General features: G+C 51.4%; 1 long non-coding RNA gene across 1 annotated transcript; it reads left to right on the forward strand.

The window, feature by feature from the left end:
• The first annotated feature begins 783 nt into the window (after window positions 1–783).
• On the forward strand, window positions 784–3,995 carry LOC115300155. The gene is made up of 4 exons (XR_003912521.1): window positions 784–903; window positions 998–1,116; window positions 3,674–3,690; window positions 3,840–3,995. It is a non-coding gene; the product is annotated as an uncharacterized LOC115300155 (long non-coding RNA).
• The last annotated feature ends 4,906 nt before the right edge of the window (window positions 3,996–8,901 follow it).

Below are 8,901 nucleotides of genomic sequence, written 5' to 3' on the forward strand. Positions count from 1 at the left end.
CGTATTAATATGTGATGGTTGATATAAGAAGTCTAAGACATGGTGAGGACAGGAGAAGTAGCAGGAAAGCTTTCGACATGCAGAAAAGCCTAGAAGGACAAAATAATCCTGCCCTCTTTATTAGTTCAAGCAACTGATCATGTCTGTGATAGAGAAAAGACATTGTCAGGTAAGAGCTTTGGATATCAGCCTATCCTGATGGTCTTGAAATAGCAGGAGGACATTCTAATCAGATTCAGAGCAGGTGAGCGATGATCAGATCTGGGATCCGATCAGGGTTAAATGAAGCAGTGAATGAAAGAAGTTAGAGATTAAAGAGATCTGTATCTCTCCTCCACATTTCTCAGAAAGGATCCGAGGTGGATTTTCAAAATGCGGACAGCCATGCGGATGCTGGTTCAGAGCCAGGACTTGGGAAAAACAAAAGCGTCAAATTTATATCCCAGCTCTGTCACCTGCTGCCAGGGGTCTTGGGAAGCCCTCTACTTTTGGTTTCTCACCTGTAAAATGGGGATTGTAATAGCTCCTTACGGCTTGTCGGAAGACAATAATGCACAAAGAGTGCTTGGGAGGGACCCTGCTCTGACCAGTCACCAGAGCCGGCCTGGAAATTCGCCTCTGGATGCCAGAGTGACCATGGCGGAGCAGGAAGTATGATGAACTATATAGGATTCAGCATCTGTAGGCTAAAAATAAGTCCATTACTTAGAATTCACAGTTCTTAGTACATTGACTTGAGAAAGACGCAAGAAAACTTTATCTCCTGGATCTTCGTAGGACGCACAGGAATGAATGTCTGCAGTGATATCTTCCCGCTACATTCACCAGTGGGTTCCAGAGGCTGCTCCGTGAAGGGCTCTCGGCACAAGCCAAGGGGAGAAGGATGCAAATACAGACTTTTGGGTATCTTTCAATCTTTTGCTAAATTTGTATCCTTCTTAAGTACGCCGTCTTCAATTCTGCTTAATATTGCCAATACTTACTTGTTTCCATGGAGATCTGTTTTTAAGGGAGAAGCAGAACCGAAAACTTGGACATGAATGTTCACGGCGGTATCATTCACAATGCGAAAGAGTGGGAAAAATGTCCAGAGGTCATCAATGAATCAACAAACAGGTAAGCAAAGTGTGGGTATCTGTGTAATGCGGTATTATTCCGTCATAAAAAGGAAGAAAGTCCTCACATCTGCTACAATGTGGCCAAACCTTGAACATAAAACACTACGTGAGAGAAGTCAGGCACCAAAGACCAATACGGTATGATTCAGTTTAAGTGAAATTTCCAGAAGAGGCAAATCTATTGAGATAGACCGTATAATAATGGTCGCCTAGGGCTGTACACTTAAAGTGGGTGGATTGGATGGGGTGTGAATTCTATCTCAATAAAATGATTCCAACAAGGAAAAAAAGGGGGGCCAGGCCTGCTGTCAGGCACACTTAAGGGACTCTGAATGGGAACAGCTGGGCTGGAGTTTTCCCAGAAGACGTAAAATAGCCTAAGGAGAAATCAAGTGACAAAACGTTTCAAAAGACCTTGGGAGAAAGTCACCGACATGCTAATGACTCTGGGGGCATCCTCAAGATGGCAAAAAGGGCTGGGTCCCAGAGGATCTAAGGGATTCCCTTCCATGTCATGTTCATGCTAGTTTTTCGAGTCCCAGGATCCCCCAGTTGGGTGGCGTGGCTCCGTCTGCAGGACTGTGCATGCCATGGTGGCTTCTGGTGGCCTGTGTCCTTTGTGAAGACGTCTCATGCGCTCCCATGGTGCTCACCCATTAAACAGGCAATCCCGGTAATATTAATAGCGGTGACCTAGAGGTCAGACACTGCGCTGAGTGCTGGACTCCTATGATCTCATTACACCTCTGAAGGGGCTGCTGCGACTCCCATTTTCCAAAGAAGATCTGCGTGTCTCAGGAAGCAGCATGACTTGTGCAGGGTCTTGACCCCAAGCTCGCCAGCCCCCTGAACCCGTGTTCTTTCCCTTCGCGTGTGCTTGGCCCTCTTCTCTCAAATCTGTCCTGTCCATCCGAGCCCACCGTCTCCTGTTCTGAGTGCAAATTGGTGTCCTCTGCAGAAAGCCCTGTAGGTGGCTGAAGATGGCTATCGAGGTCTCTCCCGGCCTCTCTGCTTGATGAAGCTGTCCCGTTCACCTCCCCTCCCAAAGAGAAGCATCAAACGAGAGGAAAAGAATCTGAGTTGCTATGGAATTGTCAAGTCTCTGAGTGAGCCCGCAATGGCCCAACAACTGAGATACTTTGATATTTATCCTGGAAGAACAGACACCATGGCTCTTGTCATTATGACAATAATCTAAGATTTAAGAGACATGAAAAGAATGAGCTCCTCCAGGACTGGCATCCCTATTCGTGGGGATTACGTGCGCCTCACATTTATTTAGTAAATGCATGTGGGGAGAGTCATACCCGGCCACGCCGCCCCATCTCTGCACCCTGCCCCAGTTTCCATGGCCATTATCCTTACAAGAGCCAGGAGCCACGGAGTCACTGAGTGCCTCAGGGGTGTCTCTCTGCATCCGATTTTATAGCTTGGGGCCCTTGCAGTAACTACCACGTAACTTAAACCAAGGATGTAAGCCCTCTCCTTACCTCCCTGCCGTACCCCAATGGCACATTGCAATTATGAATGAGCTCCTGGTCAGTAACATGAGTAGTAAATGTACCATCATTTTGGTGACTTATTGCAAAATCAGTCCCTCAGCTGAACTGCTTTGACAAGTAGTCATGGAAGCAGGCTTTCCCTCTTTTCAAGGGGGGGGTGGGAAACACACTTCCTTCTCTCTGGACTCCGGAAACTTCTGTTCTAAGGGCTTGCAGAGGCAAGCTGGTGGGCTAGCACCATGGTGAGACCTCATGAGGGTTTCAATTTCGATGCTGCCATTTGCCACATTCACTGGGGCAAGTTTTGCCTGGGTGTCAGTGTTTCCATGTGTAACGCGGGATCATTCCTTCTTTGCCGGGTTCTGGAAACTGCCTGGCATGCAAGTGCTATTCCCCAGGGGGCTAGTTCCCTTCCAGGCGGTGCGACAGTCACCAGGTTTGTGTTCCAGGTTGATGCCATGGTCAATGAAGGCCCTGTGTCATCTCACCCAGGTCACAGGCACTGGCCCCATTGACCAGAATGCCGTAGGATCACGCCAGCAATCCATCTCAATGCATTACTACACTTGGTCACTTGTGCAAAGAAGGGGCAAATGATCCAGACGCGGAGCACAGACTTCTCGGGGTGGAGTTTTCTGTGTGTGGAGGGAGGTGCTGGGGAGAGAGGGGGGTTATTGACAAAAGTAAAAAGACAGCCACTTAGCCTTAGGCAAGGTGCAAATTCATTTAGAAACTTCTCCTTATCAGCAAGAGCTAGGAGAGGATAATTCCGCCCAGAACAATAGGCAGCAGATGAAAATAACTGTGGTGTAGCAGGAGACAGATACTAAGACAAGGAACTAGAGAGGGGAACCATTCTATTCTTAAATGTCATAATCAGTTTAGTAGGTTGGACACGGGCTGCTAACGGCCCTGGCGAATTCTTGAGTCACATTTCCGAGACCCCTGATCGCACGGCTAAATTAAAAACAACGGTCGCTGTCCACCACCCACTGCCTCCCCGGTGGTTCCGAGCTAAGCTCCCAGGGTAATTGTACCTATGCGTCCTTCCAGCCCGTTTTGACAACCAGGTGAGTTTCAGCTCCCATGGAACCATCCAGTGTTACTAATTCTGAAAGTCCACCTCCCGAGAACATTGGCTGGACCCCAACCAGCTCAGAAATACCCAAGTGACCGAGAACCGGGCCTCACGTTTAATGGATGCGATCCTTTCCTTCAGCAATGTGGAGAGGTGAGCCGACACTGCCAGAGAAAGCCTGACATGCAAGAGTCTTCCATGAAACATGAGCGACATGGTCTTATGCACCTCGGTGGCCCAAAGGGCTAGTCAACATGTAGGCTCAATAAAAATGTGTTGGGCAGGTCCCTTCCCCTCTCTCTGCCTCAGTTTCTGCATCTGTAAAATGGGGGAGGGCTCAGTCACAAAGGACCAGATGGTGTCTTTGGGGCAACTTGGAGGTTTTCATGGACCTGAGACCCATGGCCCGGGTGCTCTGGTGGCCCTCCAGGCAAGCTGGTGGGGGAGGGGGCATCCAAAGGCAATTCACCAGAGGCCAGGTTACTTGTCCCTGCCTAAGATTCTGCAGCTTCTCTGGGACTCAATCCAGGCCAGCCTGGCCCAGAAGCTCATCTCTGCCCCCCAGATCAGGATGTCTTCATTCCTCTTCTGGTCTTTGTTCCTTGGCCAAGAGTGGCCCGTGGGCCACTGGTCCTCATCTACTGTGGTGACTCAGCCCCAGTAGGAACTTGTGGAGGGGGCAGAGAACCCGTACACTGGCCCCAATCTGCACTAAGTGGCCCTTGGCCAGGCCCCCAGGCTTCCTCAAGCAGCTGCTTCTGGGTCAGTGGCAGGACTGGATGGGAGGGGGGCAGGAGACAGGACCGGAGTCTAGTGCTGTCACCAAGTCAGTCGATCACACACCCTTCCAGGCCTCAGCGGCCCCTGCACGATGCTCCTCTGCCCTGTGTGCCTTCTCAAGGTCATTGCCACACATAGTGATTGTGGTGATCATTCCATTGATGCCCCACTTCCTGCTAAACAGTAGATCCCTGGGGAAGGGAGGAAGTCTGGTGCACCCTGGAATCTTCTGGACCCAAGCACGATACGCAGGACATCCAGCGGAGCTTGCTAGATGCATGAAGACTGTGGCTGGGCTCTGGAGCAAGCCAGATGAATTCACATCTCAGCTCTGTCCATGCCTACCTCTGTCATCCTCTGGCCCTCAGGTCCCTCACCTGGAAAACTAATGTAAAGTCTGGCTCAGTGTTTCTCAAGCGTCAGCGAGCATAGGAATCCTCTGGGGATCCGCTCACACTGTGGATTTGGCTTCAGCAGTGCGGTGAAGGGCCTGGGATTCTGCAATTCTAACAAGCACCTGGTAATGTTGATGCTTGCTGGTGCGCGGACCGCACTTGGAATCGCGAGAGGCTACGCTCACTCACGTAAAGGTGTCTGCAGCCTGGCACACCAGGATGCCCAGGAAGAGGTTAACTCTTATAATCCAATTACAGGGGCAGAAAAAGGAATGTTTCTGATCACAGAAGTTGTGGTCCATACCCCCACACCCCTGGGCCCCGTTTCAAAGCCACTTCTCTGTGCCCACATTTGTCATCTCCTGCCAGTGGCATGAACCCTGGGCCAGTGTTCCCAGAGAGACCATCTGGCCCTTTGGAAATGTGCCCAGAAGTGGCAATCCTGGCATGCGTAGAAGCTGGAAACGCTGACCAAACCTAGACACAGGGGCACCTCATGTGGGGGCCAGGAGGGGGAGGGGGCGGGCCTCGCAGGTGGGGAGGGGGCTTCAGATGGGAGAACCTCATAGAGCTGTTGCTGGCCAGGAAGGACACAGGCTCTGACTCCCGCCCCTTGCACGGGCCTCCTCACATCCTCTGATCACCGGGTGGTTTGGGCAGCTGGACTCTCCATTCAAGATAAACTAGGCGGCAGTGTGGACAGGTGCTGTGTCTATACCCGCTGGCCTCACTGCAACTCCCAGAACTGCCTGGGTTCCGCTTTGTCCCCAGGGCACCAGGAAAGCCAAGGCCTCAAACACGGACGACACCTGGTGCTTTCCAGCTCTAAGCCCAGATGGACAGCCCCAGGGTGGGGGGAGAGGGGTGAAAGGGATGCAGAGAAAGGGAAGAAGAGATAGGGAGACCCCCCAAGATATAGTCCCACAGGAAGATCCCCCCACAAGGTGCTGTCCCACAAGAGGACCTAACGTTTCTTGAGGATGTATATATGTTCTTCCTGCTCTCTAACTCACTGAGTACCGTCCCATTTCCCAGCGAGGAACACTGAGGCCCAGAGAGGCCATGTCAATGCCCAGGTGGTAAGGAGAAGGACCAGGATTCTAGCCTGGGAGAGGTGACCTTGAAAGCCTAGCTCCTGGCTCCAACCAGAGTTTGAGGTTCCTGGCTGGAAACCCAAATGAGCCTCTGGGAAGAGGGTGTCTTTATCCCCATCGCCCACCTCTCGTCGGCTCTGCCTGCTCCCTGCACAGGGGCAGCAGTGTCCCCCCTTCAGGCCCCAGGGCTGGACAAAGGTTGGCCCCTGGAAGTGCTGGGACAGAGTCAGAGGAGTTGGAGACTCTGCCTCAGGGGCTGTGCCAGAAGCAGGGCAGCAGGGACATGCCCGGGGCCACCACTGGCCATGGAAGAAGAGAGTCCCCAGCCGTGAGGCGTGCAGGATGGGCACTGGCCTTAAGGACATTACCCCCCTGGGCAGCGCCCCCTGGTGATAGGAAGGTGATGGAGCATGATGCACCCATCATGGTGTTCTTGGAGGTACAGAGACACCTTCAGGGAGGGGAGAAACGAGGTGTGGACCTGAAGGGGATTCTGGCCATCAAGGACTGACTCACTCAAGAGCAGAAGGGCCAAGTCAATGGAGCCTCAGTTACCCAGCTTGGCCAAGGTGTACCAGGTCTGCCCTGAGCCTGGCACTGTGCAGGTCCGGTATGCATGGTGGAGAACGGCTGAGATGTTGTCTGTAAGGGCTGTAAGGCAGCCCTGGGCACCACACCCCAAACGGGGAAACGGGCCTCCTTCTGAGACTGGAGCCAGGAAACCAACGTATAACATCCAGAGCCTGGGGCGTGGGCGCCCCGGGCAGGTGCGCACTGCCCAGGGATCAGTGTGATGGCCAGAGGCGGGGCGGGGCCATCTGCCCCGGGCAGGTGACAGCCCTCTCCCCACCATCTTTGTGGCACCTTCCAGGTGACACTTAACCAGTGTGACAGCACGCCAACAAACGCCTTCCCATTGCCTGGTCTGTGCCCTGCATCGTGTTAGGTGTGGGTCCTGCGAAGAGAAGCAGACCCAGCCCTGGTGCGCAAGCTGGTCACAGCTGATGCAAGTGCACACGAGCTGGGCTTGGCAGTGAGGCGGAGGGTCGTTGGGGGTCAAACTTCTGGAGGCAGGCTGCCTGGGCTCAGATTCTTGCTCCACTTATCAGGTGCATACCCAGGCAAGTGACTTCAATTCTCTACGCCTTGGTTTTCCCATCTGAAAAGTGGGGATGATTTTAGTGGCATCTGTCTCCTTGAGTTAGGGTGAGGATTTAAGGAAATACAGTCTGTCTGCTCTAAGTACCTCATCTGTGGTCAGTCAGCAAGGGACTGGGGTCCACAGAATGTGACAGACGTCATGCTGGTTTAGGGGTGACCTTCCTGGTACCTCAGTGTTTTGAAGTCAATCGGGGCAAGTTTCTTAAAGTTACAGAGGAAGGCTTGGCGGCAAATGAGAATCTTCACACAAAAAGGTAGAAAATTTACCCATGACACATCCAGATGGCCAACAGGCACATGAAACAATGCTCAACATCAGTCATCATCAGGGAAACACAAATCGAAACCACACTGAGATACCACCTCACACCGGTTAGAGTGGCTAAAATGAACAAATCAAGGGACTATAGATGCTGGCGAGGATGTGGAGAGATGGGCACCCTCCTACACGGTTGGTGGGAATGTAAACTGGTGCAGCCGCTCTGAAAAACAGTGTGGAGGCTCCTCAGAAAACTATCAATAGAACTCCCTTATGACCCAGCAATAGCCCTGCTAGGGATTTACCCAAGAGATACAGAAGTGCTGATGCATAGGAGCACATGTACCCCAATGTTCATAGCAGCAATGTCAACAATAGCCAAAACATGGAAGGAGCCTAAATGTCCATCACCTGATGAGTGGATCAAGAAGATGTGGTATATATACACAATGGAATACCACATGGCAATGAGGAAGAATGAAATCTGGCCATTCGTGGCAACGTGGATGGACCTCGAGGGTGTCATGCTAAGCGAAATAAGTCAGGTGGAGAAGGCAGATACCATATGTTTTCACTCATAGGACTAACAGGAAAAACCTAACAAGGGACCATGGGAAGGGGAAGGGGGAGGGAAAGAAAGTTAGGCAGAGGGAGGGAGGCAAATCATGAGAGACTCTTGAATTCTGAGATCAAACTGAGGGCTGAAGGGGGAGGGGGAGAGGAGAAGGGGGGTGATGGGCATGGAGGAGGGCATTTGTGGGGATGAGCACTGGGTGTTTTATGGAAACCAACTTGACAATAAACTATTAAAAAAAAAAAAAGAAAATCTACCCATGTGCCTTTCATTAGCTGTGACTGATTTCGCAGCTTCAAGATCTGCCCATGCCCCACGCCACCAGGCTATCTGGGGGGAGCTGTGTGAGACAGAGCTTCAAGATTCTTGTCTCCGTATAAAAGCAGAGGATGAATGGTAAAGACGACAGCGTGGCTCTGATTTTTAATTTTGATAAAAGCGGGCTCTATTAGAGGCAAGTGCCTTCTGGGATCAACATCTCCAAAGAGAAGGCACAAGTGTTAAGCGTGTCCTTTAAGGATGCGTAGACATGACCCAGAGGGAAGCTGGGTACAAATTCAAGTGTATTCAGCTGATATCCTTATAGGACTCTATTGCTTCTGAGTGTGCTTTAGTCACAGATTCTGAGGTTTTGGAGAGGCCTCCCCAACCCTATTCCCATGAGCCCCGCAGGTTTTGTGCAGGACTTTCTGGAACGTCCAGTGTCCAGGACGATACAGATGACATTACACAGGGTATCTGTGTTAATGTGTGTAATGAGCTCATTAGCACATTGCTGGGTACATCGAAAACGCTCAGTAAATGCTAGCTGCTATCATTATTGTTATTGCTTTACTGTGTTGATGGTAGTGTGATTAGAATTCATGGTAGATGGGGTCCTACACACTCAGGAGGGGTGGGAGACCTGGCCTGTAGATGGGGGTGGCCAATGACTCGGAGA

This window comes from Suricata suricatta, chromosome 8 (genome assembly GCF_006229205.1).
Source record: "Suricata suricatta isolate VVHF042 chromosome 8, meerkat_22Aug2017_6uvM2_HiC, whole genome shotgun sequence".
NCBI classification, from domain to species: domain Eukaryota; kingdom Metazoa; phylum Chordata; class Mammalia; order Carnivora; family Herpestidae; genus Suricata; species Suricata suricatta.